This window comes from Hyla sarda, chromosome 6, assembly GCF_029499605.1.
Source record: "Hyla sarda isolate aHylSar1 chromosome 6, aHylSar1.hap1, whole genome shotgun sequence".
In the NCBI taxonomy this organism is placed as follows: domain Eukaryota; kingdom Metazoa; phylum Chordata; class Amphibia; order Anura; family Hylidae; genus Hyla; species Hyla sarda.
The window spans coordinates 139,771,141-139,794,238 of NC_079194.1; the positions used below are offsets into that span (position 1 = coordinate 139,771,141).

The 23,098-nt window shown below is 45.3% G+C and overlaps 1 long non-coding RNA gene across 2 annotated transcripts in view; it reads left to right on the plus strand.

Annotated features, from left to right (window-relative positions):
• The window catches only part of LOC130276218 (uncharacterized), a 68,228-nt gene that overhangs the window by 29,946 nt on the left and 15,184 nt on the right, over positions 1–23,098 (plus strand). The window contains exons 2-3 of one of the 2 annotated variants that reach the window (XR_008845049.1): positions 15,957–16,035; positions 18,784–18,955. This is a non-coding gene — a long non-coding RNA (uncharacterized LOC130276218). Of the gene's footprint in view, positions 1–5,379; positions 5,585–15,956; positions 16,036–18,783; positions 18,956–23,098 lie in introns of those variants that run through there. The other variant, XR_008845048.1, reaches the window with a different exon arrangement.

The following is a 23,098-nucleotide window of genomic DNA, read 5'->3' on the forward strand; positions in this document are numbered from 1 at the left end:
GCCTTACATCCACATATGAAGTATTTCCTTACTCGAGAGGAATGGGGTTACAAATTTTGGGAGGCATTTTCTCCTATTACTCCTTGTGAAAATGAAAAGTTTGGGGTAACACCAGCATTTTAGTGTTAAAAATCAAATTTTTCATTTTCATGTCCGACTTTAATGAAAGTTCGTCAATCACCTGTGGGGTGTTAAGGCTCACTGTACTCCTTGTTACGTTCCTTGAGGGGCGTAGTTTCCAAAATAGTGTGCCATGTTTTTTTTTTTTTTTACCTGTGAAACACCTAAACGGTTATCAAACTTTCTGAATGTCATTTTGAATACTGTGAGGGGTGCAATTTTCATAATGGGATCCATTATAGGGGATTTTCAACATAAAGGCCATCAAATTCACTTCAAAACTGAACAGGACCCTGAAAAATTTAGTTTTTGAAATTTTCATGAATAATTAGAAAATTGCTGCTATACTTTGAAGCCCTCTAATGTCTTCAAAAAGTTAAAACATGTCAACTTTATGATGCAAACTTAAAGTTGACATATTGTACATGTGAATTAATATATAATATATTTGATATATCCATTTTCCTTACAAGCAGAGAGCTTCAAAGTTAGAAAAATGCAAAATTTTCAAATTTTTCCTGACATTTTGGAATTTTTCACGAAGAAATGGTGCAAGTATCGACCAAAAATGTATCACTAACATAAAGTAGAATATGTCACACAAAAAACAATCTCAGAATCAAATTTATAAGTAAAAGCATCTCAGCATTATTAATGCATAAAGTGATAGAGGTCAGATTTGCAAAAAAATGCTCTCGTCCTTACGGTCAAAATGGGCTTCGTCCCCAAGGGGTTAAAACTTTTTTTATTTATAAATACACTTTATTAGGAGGAATCATTAGATTCCTCATACAGATCAATGTAGTTCTCATGAACTCTATTGATCTGTGTTCATTTGGTTGAGCCTGCTCAAGGCAGGCTCAATCAAATGCAGATCCACAGGGCAGCCATGGATGCAGAGGTAAGCCCTCCGGCTACCTCCACAGTGGATTACCGCCCCTGCGATTGCACTGCGGGGGGACGATCCACCCCACTAGACCACCAGGGATGGTTATAAGATCCCCTTGACGCCGCTGTCAACGCCGCTGATCTAAAGGTAAATAGCAAATAGCTGGCTGCTGTGATCGCCAGCCCAGCTACTGAAATCAGCTGTGGGCTGCTGGGTATGGAGTGGGCACTAGTCAGGAGCCCGCTACATACACCCTGAGCTCCGGCATTATAAAAATAAAGGGGGAAGTCGGTTCAGCCCTGCTTGCTCGATGCAGGGCTAAATGTATGAAAAATTCACCTGCCCGGCGCCCGGAACTACTTGTCCTGGGCGTCGGACGATAGGATTTCCTCATCTCTGTATACACTACAAGTTCTTTCTATATGAATATCAACCGGGTCATCTGCCTTCTGTCTTTTTATTCCAACCCATCCGAAGATCCTATACACCTTGGATTAAAGGGGTACTCCAGTGGAAATTTTTTTTTTTTTAAATCAACTAGCTCCAGAAAGTTAAACAAATTTGTAAATATCTTCTACTTAAAAATCTTAATCCTTCCAGTACTTATCAGCTGCTTTATACTACAGAGGAAGTTCTTTTCTTTTTGAATTTCTTTTCAGTCTGACCACAGTGCTCTCTGCTGACACCTCTGTCCATGTCAGGAACTGTCCAGAGCAGAAGCAAATCCGCATAGCAAACATATGCTGCTCTGGACAGGAGTATTTCGCTCGTAAATTTCGCTACAGCAGAGTCCCATTGATTTCAATGGGATTCTGCTGCACTGTGCACATGGCGGAGTTTCTGCCACAGAAATCCCTATTCTGGCATCCACAGAAATATTGAACCTGTTCCTACTGATTCCGCTCGAAAATGCATTGCTGCCTATGGAAACAGCGCATTTCCAAGTGGTCTTAGTGCTGCCGCAACAAGTAAATGTGTGGCGTGACCTTCATATATTCTGGCAGACATTCCACATATTTTCAACAGTGTGAACCTGGCCTAAAGGTTACAAAGCCTATAATCCACCCCTAGGGAGATTTATTAAACCCTTCATGATCCAGCGGTTTTTTTTGCTCATGTTTTTTTGCTCCTCACATTCTAAGACCCTTTTTTTATTTGCAGGACAAATTAAACTTTTCTTTGGCATACTTTATTTTATCATATAATGTATGACGGAGCCAGAAAAAAAAATATATATATATATGTAAGGCAAAATTGAAAAAATACAGAATTGCGCAATTTTGTGTGGGAATAATTTTTTCAGGGTTCACAATACGGTAAATCTGACATGCTATTTTTATTCTGTGGATCAGTACAATTTCAATAACTTGGGTTACCAAACGGGTAATTTTTAAAAACTTTTAAAAACTTTTTTTTACACCTTTTTTTGCCCCCACTTAGGGGCCTATCATTAGCCATCATTAGATGGCTTACATAGATGGATGCAATACTATTGCATTACATTGATCTATTGTATGTTTTCAGCACTCAATTGCTAAGGGGTGCCAAAGGCAGCCTTAAAGGGATACTCCGCCCTTAGACATCTTATCTCCTTTCCAAAGGATAGGGGGTAAGATGTCTGATCGCGGGGGTCCCCCGCCCCCTCAATGCAAATCTATGGGAGGGGCCTGGTGGCTGTCATGCCCCCTCCCATAGACTTTCATTGAGGGGGCAGGTCAGTGACATCACAATACTCCGGCCCCAGCTGGTGCTGCAGGAGAGATTGCTGGGGTTCCCAGTGACGGGACCCCCGTGATCAGACATCTTATCGCCTATCCTTTAGATAGGGGATAAGATGTCTAGGGGTGGAGTACCCCTTTAATCAGTCGTCGATCCACGGAGCACTGGGAAGGATGGGTAAGTCCCCATTCTTCCTCGGCAACCCATCTGCAGCCTGCGATTACATTGCGTAGCTGCAGATGGGTCTCCTAGACCCCAGGCATTACTGGCATTTAATGTTGAAATGCAGTGATCGCTATTGATCAGCGCATTTAACAATTTCAGGGATGGACATCGGGCTCATTCCACACACACACTGCATTCATCTCCTGGGCAGAGACATGTCCTGTACCATTTGAACAAATCTGTGGTGCAGCTTCCTGTTCTGGACCTTCCAGGAAGGGTCTCACCAATAAGGGTTACTTTGTGCTATATTTCCATCTTGTGCTTCTGGTAGAACGTTAGGGAAGCATCAATTTCTAATGTTAAGCTGTTATTCATTAGTTCTAACTGCAGCACAAAGATCCCTCCTTATTTACTAGTAACTACTTTAAAATAATGTTTCAACCCCTTAAATGGGCACTGTCACCAACATTATTTTTTGATATGTTGTAGTACTTATGTACTACAACATATCTCTAATATACTTTTATTATTATTTTTTTTATTAAAATGGTTTAATTTACATTTGAAAACTGGCCACTAGGGGTCTCCCTCCTAGTGGCCGGCTGCAGCCTGGCGTGACGTCACGCCTGAAAAAGGTAAGGTATGGTGAAACCCAAAAAATTATTTGTGGGGCAAAAAAATAAAGAAGCCATTATTTAACTTTTAGGGGGGTTACGTTTCTACGAAGTGTACTTTTTGGTAAAAATTACACATTATCTTGATTCTGTAGGTCCATACGATTACAATTATACCAAATTTATATAGGTTTTGTTTTATTTTGCTAGTGAAAAAAATATAATTTTGTTGTAAGAAAATTAGTAGACTTAAAATTGTCCTTCTGACCCCTATAACTTTTAAATTTTTCTGTATACAGGGTAGTATGAACTATAGGTTGTAACGGTACTATTTTTGTTTTAAGAGACTTTTTGATCACTTTTTTTTATAAATTTGTTTCTGCTATATGAAGTGACCAAAAATGCGCAATTCTGGACATTCAGGTACTTTTTGCAGTTAACGCCATTGACCGTGTGGTTTAATTAATGTTAGATTTGAATAATTCAGAATTTTTTTTTTACATTATTTTATTTATAAAATGGGAAAAGGGGGTGATTCAAACTTTTATTAAGGGAGGGGTTATACACATTTATTACTTTTTTAAATTATTTTTTACTTTTTTAGTCCTCATAGGGAACTATAACATGAAGTCTTTCGATCGGACAGCACAGAGGCAGGTAGGGACCCTCCAGCTGTCATGTCAGGTGATCGGGACCGTGCGAATACCCTGCGGTGGTCCCGATCACCCATGGCAACCAACCAGCAACGTTGAATTGCCGGCTTTAGGTCCTGCAATCAGCTTTGATCAAACATTTCTAAAGGGTTATTAGCCTCACAATGGCTATTGCAGTTGCAGACTATTAGCTGTGGCTGCTGTTTCCAGATGACATCACAATCCCCCTCCATAGCTTCCCCTCCTTTCCAGGATGTACCCATACGCCCTGTGGAGGGAAGGGGTTAAACACACCTTAAATAGGCTAACAATTTGTTTATTATTTATTGATCTGTTTTTTTTTTTAAATTCCACCAGTCCAACCAATACACAGGTTCAGAGTTACTTGTGCTGCTCTTAGAACTAACGAAAAACAGATTAACCTTAGAAATCAGGGCAAGATCGTTGCAGGAACCCCTACTCATCTTCCATTTTTGGTTCAATACCAAAAATGGAAGATGAGTAGAATCTGCAGTTCTCAGGAGACATTACCAGGTGGCAGTAGAAACCACATTTTTGTTCTCGAGTACTGCAACATGTATTCTGCAATGTCTCCAGCAGGTGGAAATAAAAGCCTCATGTTTACAGTGTATTCTTTAGCGTGACCAGCAGGTGGCAGCAGTGCTACACCTTTTTCGGCAGTCAGACAATAGATGTTCCAGTCTGACCTTGGGCAGATGATTTGGTTGAAATGCCCATAGTGATGACAATGGTAACAAGTGATTCTGCAGATGGTTTGCATCGATAATTTTAGTGCAGTTTGTAAGTGATTTGCAAAACTTCCTAAAAACATGAACTTGTAGGCTTCCCAATAAGTACCAGATGCAGAAATTGTCAAAGGCATTTTTTGGTGCTATTCTCTTGTTACACATTTACGAATACTGGTGTACATTGGGCTGCATACCTCTGTATTTACAGTACAGTATGAGCCATATTCCACAAGATGGTGCTTGTCATTATGGAGTGCACCACAGCAGATGAACTGCACTGGATTATGGCAGGGCTTGACAAATCTCGGGTGCCAGGTCGCCACGGTAACTAAGAATTTAGTGGTGGCCCAGGTTTTTGTCAGCCCTTTTTAATGTCCATCCATTAAAAAAAGGAAACGGTTTTACTTACCTCCGCCTATGTTGCTGCACTGATCCCCCATTGTGTCTGTGGTCTGTGCTCTGGTGTTACAGTGCCAGTCAGCAGCCTTGGCGGTGACACTACAAACTGAGGAGTATAGAGTGTCATTGCGAGGCATCTGATTGGCTGCAGCAATCATGTGACACTGGAGCGCTAAGCTAAGACATCCGCTGCTCTACCCTAGAGCACTGACCAAAGGCATCCAATTCTGAACACCAGTGGCAAAACGGTAATCAGTGTGGGAATAGTGGCTGAAGGTAAGTAAAACATTTTTTTTTTTTTTTTTTATTAGAGATGAGAGGGCAGTAATGACACACAGGCAGGAAATGAGGAGATCTTAAAGTGTACCGGTAACTTTTTATGTTATAGATAATACCTTTATATGTATATTTGTAATATATATTGTTTAAAAAAAATGGGGGAGATTTAGAAAAACCTGTCCAGAGGAAAAGTTGCTGAGTTGCCCATAGCAACCAATCAGATCACTTCTTTCATTTTTGAAAAGGCCTCTGAAAAATGAAAGAAGCGATTTGATTGGTTGCTATGGGCAACTCAGCAACTTTTTCTCTGAACAGGTTTTGATAAATCTCTCCCAATGTGTATATTTTTGTCCCTACGGCTATTGTCTGTGTGTCTCTGTGAGGAGTCCAAATACAGGAAGTGTGGGGAAGTGAGGACAAGCAGGGCTCTGTACACCGAGGACAAGCAGGGCTCTGTACACCGAGGACAAGCAGGGCTCTGTACACTGAGGACAAGCGGGGGCTCTGTGTACTGAGTACAAGCGGGGCTCTGTACACTGAGGACAAGCGGGGTTCTGTACACTGAGGACAAGCAGGGCTCTGTACACTGAGGACAAGCAGGGCTCTGTATACTGAGGACAAACAGGGCTCTGTACACTGAGGACAAGCAGGGCTCTGTACACTGAGGACAAGCAGGGCTTTGTACACTGAAGACAAGTAGGGCTCTGTACACTGAGGACAAGCAGGGCTCTGTACACTGAGGACAAGCAGGGCTCTGTACACTGAGGACAAGCAGGGCTTTGTATACTGAGGACAAGTAGGGCTCTGTACACTGAGGACAAGCAGGACTCTGTACACTGAGGACAAGCAGGGCTTTGTATACTGAGGACAAGTAGGGCTCTGTACACTGAGGACAAGCAGGGCTCTGTACACTGAGGACAAGCAGGGCTTTGCACTAAGGAATACCAGGGCTCTGTGCACTGAGGACAAGCAGGGCTCTGTGCAGTGAGGCTCTGTGACATGCCCCCGGCTCACACAGCAGGATGATTGACAAGCCAGGGGCCTGCACAGAGCCCTGCTTGTCCTGCCCTCACTTCCTGTATTTGGACTCCTCATAGAGACACACAGGCACTAGCTGCAGGGACAGCATTTTTTCACCCCCAAAAAATAAAACATTTTTAATCAATGTATATTACAAATATACATATAATAGTATTATCTACATTATATCAAAAGTTTTTTGTTAACGAAAGGTACACTTTTAATAATTGACACACAGGGGGGAGATGAAGGGACAATAATAACTGACACACAGGGGGAGATAAGGGGACAGTAATTACTTTGACACACCGGTGAGATGAGTGGACAGTAGTAACTGTGACACATGGGGGAGATGAGAGGACATTAATAACTGACACATTGGGGGAGATGAGGGGACAGTAATAACTGACACACAGGAGGAGATGTTGGGACAGTAATGAAAGTGATGCAGGGAGAGATGAGGGGACACTAATGACTGCCACGGGGAGATGAGAGGACACTACTGACCGATCATATCATGTCACATGACATCCCGTAGCCTTATGTGACATGCGACATCGGGGCTCTCAACTTTTTTTTCCCTGGCTTCTAGATTCTTAACAAATTAGTCAAGCCCTAGGTTATGGCATATGAAAGTGATAAATAACTTAAAAACAAGTTTCAGAGAAAGCTTCTGACACATGTGACACTATTTAGACTTTAGTCACATCCAGAGCTGCATTCAGTGTTCAGATTTTCTGTTTGGTTGCAATGCTTTAGGACTTCACATATCCCTGTTGGTTTTACTTGCTATGGGGGATGCTTACACAAGGCTATACAATACGAGCAGGAGTTGGAGTTTTAGTATAAGACATTAAAGGGGTACTCTGCCTCTAGACATCTTATCCCCTATCCTTTGGATAGGGGATAAGATGTCTGATTGTGGGGGTCCCGCCACAGGGAATCCTTGCGATCTCTCCTGCAGCACCCCTGTCATCTGGTGCACGGAACGCGCCTTGCTCTGTGTCTGATGACTGGCGATGCAGGGCCGGAGGATCGTGATGTCACGCCCCGCCCCCTCATCATGCCCCACCCCCTCAATGGTCTATGGGAGGGGCATGATGGCCCCCACACCCCTCCCAAGACTTGCATTGAGGGGGCAAGGTGTGATGTCACTAGGGGGGCGGGCTGTGACATTGTGATCCTCCAGCCCCTGCATCGCCAGTCATCAGGCACAGAGCGAAGCGTGCTCCATGCACCAGATGACAGGGGTGCTGCAGGAGAGATTGTGGGGGTTCCCAGTGCCGGGACCCCCGCAATCAGACATCTTATCCCCTATCCAAAGGATAGGGGATAAGATGTCTAGGGGCGGAATACCCTTTTAATGAAAGATTTGTGAGTTCAGCTCTGGATGTGACTAGAGTATCAGAATTTATTACTACAATTGTGACTGCAGCTCTGGAGGTGACAGTAGTATAAGACATGAGTTAATGAAAGATTTGTGAGTGCAGCTCTAGATGTGACTGAAGTACAAGATCTGCGGTCTCTCCCTCTTGCTGGGAACCCACAACCCTTCCAAGTGGTTGGTTCTTTTACCTTCTGGACAGAACAATCTTATGAATACAGCAGAATATAATATTAATGTCCCTTTAATGTCAGTCACACATAATTCGACCACAGCAGCTGCAAAAACGCAACATGACCCTAGTTATGGGCATAATGTGATCAAGTCTGCAGCCAGCAGAATCTCTCCAGCAAACCTGTTCTTCCCATAAGTGAGAATGGACAGCTGCAATGTTATGGACTTATGGGGTGTCATGAGGTCAGGCTCACTCTGGGGCACAGCAGAAAGTTATGGCAGCCAGTGCTACTCTAGTGTCCGGTGACCATGATGGGTCAAGTAGAACAATGTTTTTCATGTACAGATGCATAAAAACATTGAGGTAAAATTCCTCTGCCCCTAAAGGAAATCGCACTTGTGAGGTGATGGGGGAAGGGTGTTGGATGGAAGGAGCACCCCTATATGTAGATATTACTGCAGGCCATACAAACACAATGTGATCTCTCTGCACCCCAGGCTGGGGAAGTTTATCCCCCAACATGGTCACTCAGTGTCAGGTCACACTGTACTATATGGGATGTAAATATTTGCCTTTTCCGGAATGTGGATTTTCCTCCTCCCACTGCGCGGACATAAGTAGAGGCATCTTTGTTCAGCCTTTTTTTTTTCTCTATTACCCAAAAATATTCCAAATATTCCAGGAGTTTGTTCAGCAGAAATTAACACTTTCACATGGTCTCCAGCAGAGAAGCGTTCACATTGCTGTTTAGTGTCAGTTCTAACATATAGTTGGAAACCACAGAATTGTACAGACACAAATGTGGGATCATCTGAACCTACCTGATAAATCTATAGCTCTAAGTCTGTAGACCAGTATTTCCCAACTAATGTGCCTCCAGCTGTTGCAAAACTACAACTCCCAGACAACCTAGACAGCCATTGGCTGACCGAGCATGCTGGGAGTTTTAGTTTTGCAATAGATGGAGACACACTGGTTGGGAAATACTGTTGTATACTACCCTATACGTATATGTAACCCCAACTATGTGTATAATCCTATATACAACCCTATATATCTCTAAATACAGTATTTCACATAAGTGAGTCCACCTTTAACATTTTTGTAGGGGCTTGATTGAAACTTTTTGGGGTTTGGTTTTTACACAGTGCACTTTATGGTAAAAATAATCCATTATCTATATTCTTTAGGTCAATGTGAATAAAATGATACCCAATTTATACACGAGTTTTTCTATTATTTTTTATTATTTTTATCTCTGTATATTTCTACCCATTAGTGACTCCACATCGTTTCCTTCCCATATATACTCCCAAAGTTCAGACTGGACTTTACATAAAGACAAACTCCTCCCCCTTTCCGTTTTGTCTGATTCCTTCCTGAATAGACTATAACCCTGAATGTTGACCGCCCAGTCATAGCTATCATCCAACCAAATCTCTGTTATACCCACTACAGTGGGGATCAAAAGTTTGGGCACCCCAGGTAAAAATTTGTATTAATGTGCATAAAGAAGCCAAGGAAAGATGGAAAAATCTCCAAAAAGGGTCAAATTACAGATTAGACATTCTTATAATATGTCAACAAACGTTAGATTTTATTTCCATCCTTTACACTTTCAAAATAACAGAAAACAAAAAAATGGCGTCTGCAAAAGTTTGGGCACCCTGCAGAATTTATAGCATACACTGCCCCCTTTGCAAAGCTGAGACCTGCCAGTGTCATGGATTGTTCTCAATCATCATCTGGGAAGACCAGGTGATGTCAATCTCAAAGGTTTTAAATGCCCATACTCATTTGACCTTGCCCCAACAATCATCACCATGGGTTCTTCTAAGCAGTTGTGTCACGATTCGGCTTACAGGTTGTGGATCCTCTGTGTCAGCGAGGGATTGGCGTGGACCGTGCTGGTGGACCGGTTCTAAGAGGCTACTGGTGTTCACCAGAGCCCGCCGCAAAGCGGGATGGTCTTGCTGCGGCAGTAGCAACCAGGTCGTATCCACTAGCAACGGCTCAACCTCGCTGACTGCTGAGAAGGCGTGGGACAGAAGGACTAGGCAGAGGCAAGGTCAGACGTAGCAGAAGGTCGGGGCAGGCGGCAAGGTTCGTAGTCAAGATGGATAGCAGGAGTTCAGGAACACAGGCTTTGGACAACACTAAACGCTTTCACTGGCACAAGGCAACAAGATCCGGCAAGGGAGTGCAGGGGCAGTGAGCAGATATAGCCAGGGAGCAAGTGGAAGCCAATTAAGCTAATTGGGCCAGGCACCAATCATTGGTGCACTGGCCCTTTAAGTCTCAGAGAGCTGGCGCGCGCGCGCCCTAGAGAGCGGAGCCGCGTGCGCCAGCACATGACAGCCGGGGACCGGGACGGGTAAGTGACTTGGGATGCGATTCGCGAGCGGGCGCGTTGCGCTGTGCGAATCGCATCCCTGCCGGCAATGTCAGTGCAGCGCTCCCGGTCAGTGGGTCTGACCGGGGCGCTGCAGGGAGAGAGACGCCGTGAGCGCTCCGGGGAGGAGCAGGGACCCGGAGCGCTCGGCGTAACAGTACCCCCCCCCCCTTAGGTCTCCCCCTTTCTTTGTCCGGCAACTGCTTCCCATGGGATGAGGACACCGGGAGTGATTGAAGGGTTTCCTCAAAGGCAGGCCATACAGCAGGAGTGGGAATGGGGAGGGAGGGCAGGGGGTGAAACATGGCATGGGACAGGGTGTCACCAGGACGGGGGCCATGAGGAGGCAAGGCACAGTCCAGATAAGCCTTGGGGGGACCAGGTGTACGAGGAGGCACTGAGGCTTGCCTGACGGGACTGGGAGGGGGGGAGAGGCATTTCTTATGGCAAGCAGAGTCCCAGTTCTTGATCTCCCCGGTGGTCCAGTCAAGGGTGGGAGAATGAAGCTGGAGCCATGGCAGACCGAGGAGGACCTCAGAGGTGCAGTAGGGAAGGACGAAAAATTCAATCCTTTCGTGGTGGGGTCCAATGCACATTAAGAGGGGTTTTGTGCGGTAACGCACTGTGCAATCCAATCTAACTCCGTTGACCGCGGAAATGTAGAGCGGCTTGATGAGACTGGTCACCGGGATGCAGAACTTATTCACCAAAGACTCCAAAATGAAATTCCCAGAGGCACCAGAGTCCAAGCAGGCCACGGCTGAGAGGGAGGAGTTGGCTGAAGGAGAAATCCGCACGGGCACCGTGAGACGTGGAGAAGCAGACTTTGAACCAAGAGACGCCACACCCACGTGAGCTGGGTGCGTGCGTGCGTTTCCCAGACGTGGAGGACGAATAGGGCAATCCACCAAGAAATGCTCGGTACTGGCACAGTACAGACAGAGATTTTCTTCCCTACGGCGATTCCTCTCTTCCTGGGTCAGGCGAGACCGATCCACTTGCATGGCCTCCTCGGCGGGAGGCCCAGGCGTAGACTGCAAAGGATGCTGTGGGAGAGGTGCCCAGAGATCTAAGTCTTTTTCCTGGTGGAGCTCCTGATGTCTCTCAGAAAAACGCATGTCAATGCGGGTGGCCAAATGGATAAGTTCTTGCAGGTTGGCAGGAATCTCTCGTGCGGCCAGCACATCCTTGATGCTACTGGATAGGCCTTTTTTAAAGGTCGCGCAGAGAGCCTCGTTATTCCATGATAATTCGGAAGCAAGAGTACGAAATTGGATGGCGTACTCGCCCACTGAAGAATTACCCTGGACCAGGTTCAGCAGGGCAGTCTCGGCAGAAGAAGCTCGGGCTGGTTCCTCGAAGACACTACGGACTTCAGCGAAGAAGGACTGGACTGTGGCTGTGGCAGGATCATTGCGGTCCCAGAGCGGTGTGGCCCAAGACAAGGCCTTTCCTGAAAGAAGGCTCACTACGAACGCCACCTTAGACCGTTCTGTAGGAAACAAGTCCGACAACATCTCCATATGCAGGGAACATTGAGACAGAAATCCACGGCAGAGTCTAGAGTCCCCATCAAATTTGTCCGGCAGGGACAAGCGGAGGCTAGGAGCGGCCACTTGCTGCGGAGGAGGTGCAGGAGCTGGCGGAGGAGATGGTTGCTGCTGTAGCAGAGGCAGAAGTTGCTGTAACGTGGCGGTCAACTGCGACAGCTGCTGTCCTTGTTGGGCAATCTGCTGCGATTGCTGAGCGACCACCGTGGTAAGGTCAGCGAGACTTGGCAGCTGCACCTCAGCGGGATCCATGGCCGGATCTACTGTCACGATTCGGCTTACAGGTTGTGGATCCTCTGTGTCAGCGAGGGATTGGCGTGGACCGTGCTGGTGGACCGGTTCTAAGAGGCTACTGGTGTTCACCAGAGCCCGCCGCAAAGCGGGATGGTCTTGCTGCGGCAGTAGCAACCAGGTCGTATCCACTAGCAACGGCTCAACCTCGCTGACTGCTGAGAAGGCGTGGGACAGAAGGACTAGGCAGAGGCAAGGTCAGACGTAGCAGAAGGTCGGGGCAGGCGGCAAGGTTCGTAGTCAAGATGGATAGCAGGAGTTCAGGAACACAGGCTTTGGACAACACTAAACGCTTTCACTGGCACAAGGCAACAAGATCCGGCAAGGGAGTGCAGGGGCAGTGAGCAGATATAGCCAGGGAGCAGGTGGAAGCCAATTAAGCTAATTGGGCCAGGCACCAATCATTGGTGCACTGGCCCTTTAAGTCTCAGAGAGCTGGCGCGCGCGCGCGCCCTAGAGAGCGGAGCCGCGTGCGCCAGCACATGACAGCCGGGGACCGGGACGGGTAAGTGACTTGGGATGCGATTCGCGAGCGGGCGCGTCCCGCTGTGCGAATCGCATCCCCGCCGGCAATGTCAGTGCAGCGCTCCCGGTCAGCGGGTCTGACCGGGGCGCTGCAGGGAGAGAGACGCCGTGAGCGCTCCGGGGAGGAGCAGGGACCCGGAGCGCTCGGCGTAACAAGTTGTCTAGAAATCTGTAACTGAAAATAGAGAAGGCTATAAGAAGATAGCAAAACGTTTTCAGATGTCAATATCCTCTGTTCGGAATGTAATTAAGAAATGGAAGTCATCAGGAATAGTGGAAGTTAAAGCAATATCTGGAAGACCAAGAAAAATATCAGACAGAACAGCTTGCAGGATTGTGAGAAAAATAATTCAAAACCCACGTTTGACTGCACAATCCCTCCAGAAAGATCTGGCAGACACTGGAGTTGTACACTATTCCACTATAAAGAGATACTTGTACAAATATGGTCTTCATGGAAGAGTCATCAGAAGAAAACCTCTTCTACGTCCTCACCACAAAAGTCAGCGTTTGAACTTTGCAAATGAACATATGGACAAGCTTGATGCATTTTGGAAACCAGTTCTGTGGACCGACGAGGTTAAAATTGTACTTTTTGGCCGGAATGAGCAAAGGCACGTTTGGAGAAGAAGGGGAACAGAATTTAATGAAAAGAACCTCTGTCCAACTGTTAAGCATGGGGGTGTATCAATCATGCTTTGGGGTTGTATTGCAGCCAGTGGCACAGGGAACATCTCACGAGTAGAAGGAAAAATGGATTCAATAAAATTTCAGCAAATTTTGGATGCTAACTTGAAGAGAGGATGTTAAAGAGAGGATGGCTTCCACAAATGGATATTGATCCTAAACACACCTCGAAATCCTTGCATCGGCCCTGAGTGCAACAGTCCAACTTTAGAAGCCCACCAATCTCCTGACACGCCGTAGCGTGGTCTCACTTTCTCCTTAAGCAATGACCCACTTCGGCAATGAACCATTGATATGATGGTTATTAGTTACAGAACACATCTTCATACTAGTGGACAGGAATCAAACAACATTTTCTGTACTTTCTTTCTTCATCTATAGTGCAAGCAACTGCTCGTCATTGATAGAATTGAGATGATGGAAGTGATTGGTCAAAACTATATTTATTCTATTAAAAGGGTAATAAACCTGTCACCATAATGGCACAGCACATATCCTGTAAATGTCCAGAAATCCATGAAAGCTGATGCAGAATAATATATGGGATGACAGTGAGCAACAAAGTAAATGTTCTGTCCACCTGTCCTACAGGCAACCCTACAGTTTCCTATCCCAGCATGGGATTTCTGAAAAGCAAGGCAAAGGATTGATTTACAGTCTTCCCATCCACATGCTGAAGTGGCTGATAACTGGGAGAAAAAACTGCATTCCCTTTGTCCCTCAGTCTGTCTAAAATGGCAGATAATACTGTCTGTGGAGCCATTATATCTAATTCTGTCACGTGTGATACTGTCTGTTAGACGCTGTATCTAATCTCATTATATATGGTACTGTTTGATTAGCTGCTTTTTCTAAAGGCCTTTAAAACTGGGTGATTATCGGCCAAACGAACATGTTATTCCTGATTATTCCCCTATGTAAAAGGCACAATGATTCGTTGACAAACAAGCAACGCCGTTCGTTGGCTGGTGGCAATTTCTTTGCTGGCATCTAAATCATAGTTTGTCAGCAACACCCTGTATACACAGGGGATTAGCTGTCAACAATAAGGCTAGGTTCACACTATGGAATTTCCGCCTGCTTTGAAATTGCAGGCAGAAATTGCGCTTGCTAAAATGTATAGTATAGTGAATGGGTTTCCGTTCACAAATTCACACTTCAGAATTTGTGAAGCGGAATTTGCGAATGGAAAATCCGCTTGGAAATTTCAGCCTGAAGAATGGCGTTGCTCATTCTTCAGGCGGAAATACTCGCAGAACACATTGCAGTCTATTGGAGACTACAGTGTCTGCGCGGTCCTAGTGCCGATAAACACTCCTATAAAATAGTCCTATAAACAGACATCATTATATAAATATATTTCTATTTATAGGGTGCATTCCCACCTGGCGTATTTTGCTGCGTATTTGCTGCTGCGTATTTTCCTACCCATTGACTTCAATGGGAAAATAAAATATGCAGCAGCAAATACGCAGCATATATGCCAGGTGGGAACGTACCCTTAGAAGAAATGATCCAGCACCAACCATTACAACATAACTTCTTTATTACAACTTGTATATATACTCAATTGACACTATTTATCTAATTCAGACGCCACAAAAGATTTTTATATATACTTCCATTAGCTGCCATTTTTATTCCAGCGGACGAAAAGCATTGATACGTATAAATAAAGTTGATTTGTCCTGTGCATCGTCTGTGGTCGTGTTTATACCAGTTATGCAGCAGCACCCCCCAAAGACCCTCCTTTTGTCCCTACCTCGTATATTCACTACATCTGGGTTGTCAGCCATGTAACTAACACCAACACTTTAAGAGTTAATGTACCCTCATAACCCTGTTTTAGCACTTTAATATTATATTTTATACAACCCATTATAGGGACAGAGGACAACTGTAGGAGTCCCTCATGGCCATGTACTGTTTACAAAACCACAGGATCCATTACTAGTGGCATCCCACCCAGCTTCCAACCAGAACCTTTCCTGTGGAGCGTTGCAACACTGTCTGCTGAACCACTGTATCTAATCCTATCAAGTGTCAATCTGTCTGCTGGGCAGTTGTATCTAAGCCTGTTGTGTGTGATACTGTCATTTCAGCTGTGTATGTAATCCTATTATGTGATACTGTCTGCTCAGCCGCCATATCTAATACTGGGAAGTGATTTTGTTAGGTCAGTTTGATAAGCGTTGGTTCTCATATCACCTCAGTATATTTTCCCAAGGTCTTGGCGCCCTTCTCCATACTTCACGTCCTTGGGACTGGAGAGCGGGGGCAGAGTGTGTAGTAATGCAAAGTCCAACATACACAGCTCTAACAGCTACTTATTGTTTCACCAATAGGATCAGGCAGCACTGGAGCTGTGACCACAGTTGTGTTGTTCCGACCTTCAAATAAATGGCTGATAACAGGAAACAACAGGTTTGCTACATTGCTTCTGTAATGTAATGAATGAGTACATAAATATGATCCCTATTACGTTACAGAAAGTATGCACAAAGAAGAAATAAGGATTCACTCACCGGACATTCGTGGAAAAGCTGGGTGAAGTTTATTTGACGAAAGCACAGTTACATCTTCAATGGAGGAAGGGAGAGACACAGATACCAGCTCCGGAGGAGCTGGTATCTGTATCTCTCCCTTCCTCCATTGAAGATGTAACTGTGCTTCCGTCAAATAAACTTCACCCAGCTTTTCCATGAACGACCGGTGAGCGCATCCTTATTTCTTCTTTGTGCATATTTCACTTTTTTTTCCGGGTTTATGCACCGCTGCCTCGTGGACATCACTTTCGGCTGCTTAAAACCCCTTAAAGACCACGGGTTTTTCTGTTTTAAACCCCTTAAGGACCACGGGTTTTTCTGTTTTTGCACTTTCGTTTTTTCCTCCTCACCTTTTAAAAATCATAACCCTTGCACCTAAAAATCCATATTATGGCTTATTTTTTGCGCCACCAATTCTACTTTGCAATGACATCAGTCATTTTACCCAAAAATCTACAGCGAAACGGAAAAAAAATCATTGTGCGACGAAATTGAAGAAAAAACGCCATTTTGTAACTTTTGGGGGCTTCCGTTTCTACGCAGTACATTTTTCGGTAAAAATGACACCTTATCTTTATTCTGTATGTCCATACGATTAAATTGATACCCTACTTATATAGGTTTGATTTTGTCGTACTTCTGGAAAAAATCATAACTACATGCAGAAAAATGTATACGTTTAAAATTGGCATTTTCTGACCCCTATAACTTTTTTATTTTTCCACATATGGGGCGGTATGAGGGCTCATTTTTTTGCAACGTGATCTGAAGTTTTTAGTGGTACCATTTTTGTATTGATTGGACTTTTTGATCACTTTTTATTCATTTTTTTCATGATATAAAAAGTGACCAAAAATACGTTATTTTGGACTTTGGAATTTTTTTGCATGCACGCCATTGACCGTGCGGTTTAATTAATGATATATTTTTATAGTTCGGACATTTACGCACGCGGCGATACCACATATGTTTATATTTATTTTTATTTACATGGTGTTTTTTTTATGGGAAAAGGGGGGTGATTTTAACTTTTATTAAGGAAAGGGTTAAATCACATTTATTAACTTTTTTTTTACACTTTTTTTTTGCAGTGTTATAGCCCCCATAGGGACCTATAACACTGCGCACACTGATCTTTTACCCTGATCCCTGCAAAGCCATAGCTTTGCAGTGATCAGGGTTATCGGCAGTCGATTGCTCAAGCCTGAATCTCAGGCTTGGAGCAATCAAGCGCCGAGGGGACACGCCGGAGGCAGGTAAGGGGACCTCCGCTCATGTCCCAGCTGATCGGGACACCGCATTTTCACTGTGGTGGTCCCCATCAGCACCGCTGAGCAGCCGGGATGGTTTTACTTTCGGTTTAGACGCGGCGTTCAACTTTGAACACCGCGTCTAAAGGGTTAATAGCATGCGGCACCGCGATCGCTGCCGCGCGCTATTAGCCCTGGGTCCCGGCATCAGATACATGCCGGGACCGACCCGATATGACGCGGGGTCACCACGTGACCCCACATTACATCGCGGTAGCCGGCCAAGGACGTAAATATACGTCCTTGGTCGTTAAGGGGTTAAATCAGTGTATATATATTTTTTTCTCCTGCTTGAAAGTGCTGGTTTCTCCCCACTACAACAGTATAGATGTTACAGAAAGTGTTAGTCTGGTCCCTAATGCTACTTTTAGAACCCCTCTTAATCTATTTTAGGGTTTGTGTCCCCTCTAGGGCAGAGATTAAAGGGGTACTCAAGCGCTAAGACATCTTATCCCCTATCCAAAGGATAGGGGATAAGATGCCTGATCGCGGGGGTCCCACCACTGGGGACCCCCGTGATCTTGCACGCGGCACCCCGTTACAATCAGTCCCCGGAGCACGTTCGCTCAGGGTTTGATTACTGGCGAGCGATCATGAGGGCTGGAGCATTGTGATGTCACGGCCCGGCCCCGTGTGACGTCACGCTCCACCCCTCCCATAGGCTTTCATTGAGGGGGCGGAGCGTGACGTCACAATGCTCCAGCCCCCGTGATCGCCATTAATCAGACCCGGAGCGAACGTGCTCCGGCGACTGATTGTAACAGGGTGCTGCGTGCAACATCACGGGGGTCCCCAGCAGCGGGACCCCGGCGAGCAGGCATCTTATCCCCTATCCTTTGGATAGGGGATAAGATGTCTTAGCGCCAGAGTACCCCTTTAAGCAGTAAACACTTGTCACAGTGTGAGTGCAGAGGTCACATGACAAGAGGCCCAAGAGCCATTTACCCCCTTTCCTCCCAGGGTGTAATGTCCTACACCTCAATGATCCCTCCCCTTTTCTTCCCATCTCTCATTTTCCATCTGGACAAATCATTTATGCCACTTCACCGATTTCCATTGCGATTCTTTTCCTGGTGTCACCAATAGTTTGGAGGAACTTATTAATCATCAGCAATCCATTGTTAATACCATTTATATTCCACTGAGGACAAATTGACCGAATGTAGAATTCATGATAATGCCAGCCTTGTCCCGTGTTTGGGCGCCACCATGGCGGAATCAGTAATCGTGAGCGTTACGGTAACTACTTGTGCACCATGTGTGGACAGATGGTGTCTGGGAGTTTCCCTTACCCTCTTTCCACTGTTTGTTCTCAGCTGTTTTGCAGGGTGCGGCCATGTGAGTGGAAAACAGAGGCCATATTGTCCCAAGAACAGATTCCTCATGATTTCCATAGCCGCCTGATAAGGTCACGCCTGCGATCGCCAAATCTTCAGTGTTCCGGGAGAATTGAAAAACAAGCTGGAGAAGGGGCATGTGTTAACTGGCAGAAACAATAAGGAACTTTAATCTGCCATATACATGATGATGTCTGTGAATATTTTTGATGCTGGGGGTAATTGTGTATATTACTGTAACTCATCTCCATACAGACAATGCTTCTTTCTCTTCATTTTTGTATCTGACTTTGAGACACCTGTCACTTAGGACATCTAAAGCTGAGGATTCTAGGAAAGCCCTATGGCACCGAATATAGATGACATCACTCTTTAGTGGGGAATTGAAAAACATGAAGTTTATTGAGTGAATTTTCCGTCTGCTACGTCCCCACTAGGGGGCAGACCACCTTATGTAGAAGACCCTGTGCTGGCGGGTGGGTGCAGGTCTGGATATAAGGAGGATGCCCCCTGCTATTGAGTAGGTTCAGGTCTGGATGTAAAGAGGAGACCCTTTGCTAGAAGATAGGAGGACAGAGGTTTATAGGAAGAGACTCAATGATGGACTGGTTTGTAGAACATGCCTGGAGGAAAGTGTTACAACTAGGTTGTACTGTGTGCGACCCCCGGTCATTGTTGCCTTTGTCTTTGTCTCTTTTCTTGGAAATGTCAGTAATGTTTGGTTCTTGGCAGCCACTCAGGTCTATTGTTTGAAAGGAAAGATCAGCGGGGGCTTGGTATTGTCCCGTGTCCTCTACTAACATTGACATCACATCTGGACACAGGAAATGATTGTATTTAGGAAGAAAATAGCGACTGTGAACTAAACACTTCCAGTGAAGATTGACACAGGTGCAGATGACACACAGCTGAGTGACATCTCCAATGGACAGAGGAATGGTCACCTAGGCATTTGTTACCTGAATAGGGGACAGAGAGCTCAGAAATGTCAGGAGCAAAGATTTGATGGATGAACATAGAGAACACACAGAATTTGGTTATTATTTGGGCCTCTTCCCTATGACTGACACATACCTGACACCTATTATCTCCAGCGCTGGCTGTTCTTTTTTGTAATTTTTTTTTGTTGCCGCCATTTTGGATTTTTTTTGCACCAAAATTGCCGAGTTTGGTGCCAAAATCTGCAATTTTGGCCCCAAATTTTACATCCCGGAAAATTCTGGCGGAAGCATGTCTTGTAATATTCCATGATTGCTAGGGCCCAGACAAGTGATAACTGTATGAATAAAACATTTCTAGGGCTTAAATGTGAGTTCAGGTGCAGTGACCATGAAAAAAAAGGAAAAAATAAATAACATTTTCCAATAATAATTATTTATTTTTCAATAATTGATTAAATAACATCTCCTCCACCCCCCCCCCCCCACCTGCCAATTTTTTTTTTTTTTTTTTATAAATAACTACAACCATTTCTGTGATTTCCCCACTAGCAAAAAGCTGATGTAATATTTTTTGATGAAAAATTCTCACTCCTTAACCCCTTAACGACGCAGGACGTATATTTACGTCCTGCGCCGGCTCCCGCGATATGAAGCGGGGTCGCGCTGCAACCCCACATTGCGTCGGTCCCGGCGCTCATCAAGGGCCGGGACCCGCGGCTAATACCACACATCGCCGATCGCGGCGATGTGTGGTATTAACCCTTTAGAAGTGGCGGTCAAAGCTGACCGCCGCTTCTAAAGCAAAAGTGAAAGTATCCCGGCTAGTCAGTCGAGCTGTTCGGGACCGCCGTGGCGTCCCGAACAGCTGACAGGACACCGGGAGGGCCCTTACCTGCCTCCTCGGTGTCCGATCGACGAATGACTGCTCAGTGCCTGAGATCCAGGCAGGAGCAGTCAAGCGCCGATAACGCTGATCACAGGCGTGTTAATACACGCCAGTGATCAGCATAGGAGATCAGTGTGTGCAGTGTTATAGGTCCCTATGGGACCTATAACACTGCAAAAAAAAAAGTGTTAATAAAGGTCATTAACCCCTTCCCTAATAAAAGTTTGAATCACCCCCCTTTTCCCATTAAAAAATAAAACAGTTGTAAATAAAAATAAACATATGTGGTATCGCCGCGTGCGTAAATGTCCGAACAATAAAAATATATTGTTAATTAAACCGCACAGTCAATGGCGTATGCGCCAAAAAATTCCAAAGTCCAAAAAAGCGTATTTTGGTCACTTTTTATACCATTAAAAAATGAATAAAAAGTGATCAAAAAGTCCGATCAAAACAAAAATCATACCGATAAAAACTTCAGATCATGGCGCAAAAAATGAGCCCTCATACCGCCCTGTACGTGGAAAAATAAAAAAGTTATAGGGGTCAGAAGATCACATTTTTAAACGTATACATTTTCCTGCATGTAGTTATGATTTTTTCCAGAAGTACAACAAAATCAAACCTATATCCGTATTTATCGGCGTATAACACGCACTTTTTAGGCTAAAATTTTTAGCCTAAAGTCTTTGTGCGTGTTATACGCCGATACACCCCCAGGAAAGGCAGGGGGAGAGAGGCCGTCGCTGCCCGCTTCTCTCCCCCTGCCTTTCCTGGGGTCTAGAGCCCTGCTGACGGCCCTTCTCACCCCCTGGCTATCGGCGCCGCTGCCCGTTCTGTCCCCCTGACTATCGGTGCCGGGGCCCCATTGCCGGCGCCGATAGCCAGGGGGAGAGAAGCGGCGCCGACAGCCAGGGGGAGAGAAAGGGCAGCGGCACCCATTGCCGGCACCGCTGCCCCGTTGCCTCCCCCCATCCCCGGTGGCATAATTACCTGGGTCGGGTCGGCGCTGCTGCAGGCCTCCGGCGGGCGTCCCCGGCGTCGTTGCTATGCGCTGCCGGCATGACGTCAGTGCGCCGCGCCGTGCATAGCAACGACGCCGGGGACGCGCGCCGGAGGCCTGCAGCAGCGCGGACCCGACCCAGGTAATTATGCCAACGGGGATGGGGGGAGGCAGCGGCGCCGGCAATGGCTGCCGCTGCCCCTTCTCTCCCCCTGGCTGTCGGCGCCGCTTCTCTCCCCCTGGCTATCGGCGCCGGCACCTATAGTCAGGGGGACAGAACGGGCAGCGGTGCCGATAGCCAGGGGGAGAGAAGGGCCGGCAGCAGGGCTCTAGACCCCTGGAAAGGCAGGGGGAGAGAAGCAGGCAGCGACGGCCTCTCTCCCCCTGCCTTTCCTGGGGGTATATCGGGGTATACACACGCACACACACACCCTCATTTTACCATGGATATTTGGGTAAAAAACTTTTTTTACCCAAATATCCTTGGTAAAATGAGGGTGCGTGTTATGGGCCGGTGCGTGGTATACCCCGATAAATACGGTAAGTAGGGTATCATTTTAACTGTATGGACCTACAGAATAATGATAAGGTGTCATTTTTACCGAAATATGCACTGAGTAGAAATGGAAGCCTCCAAAAGTTACAAAATGGCGTTTTTTCTTTGATTTTGTCACACAATGATTTTTTTTTCCGTTTCGTTGTGAATTTTTGGGTAAAATGACTGATGTCACTGAAAAGTAGAATTGGTGACGCAAAAAAATAAGCCATAATATGGATATTTTGGTGGAAAATTGAAAGGGTTATGATTTTTAAAAGGTAAGGAGGAAAAAACGAAAGTGCAAAAACGGAAAAACCCTGAGTCCTTAAGGGGTTAAAAACATGAAATTTACATAGCCACGCCCAGTTTTGCAAAACTGGTGTGACCAGTGTAAACCTTGGATTATTCTCATTTAAAGCACTTTGAATATCTGATGGAAACTTTTTGATGTGAAGAGTTTTGAATATGACCCCACAGTTTTGATCATTGGCTGCAGTTTAGCTGCATAGCCCATTGGAGTCTATAAACTACCCATTCTACCTTACAGGAAGAACACAGGATTCAGAAAAGTAGTATCAGTCAGAAGAGTATTATCAGGAACTGCTGCACATAGACTGAGGGGAGGGGTCTCAATAGAGGAAAGGTAAAGACATGGGGGTTTAGAAAGAAGTGGGGATAATGTTATATTGGGGCGATAGCTATGTTGAGCTGGCACTGCAGAGCAGAGGGGTAATGTTATACAGTGGTCCCTCAAGTTACAATATTAATTGGTTCTGGGACGACCATTGTATGTTGAATCCATTGTATGTTGAGACCAGAACTCTATGGAAACCTGGTAATTGGTTCTAAAGGCACCAAAATGTCATCCAAAAATAGGAAAAAGTGAGAATTAAAGAAAAATAAGTAGATAACTAATATAGATAAAG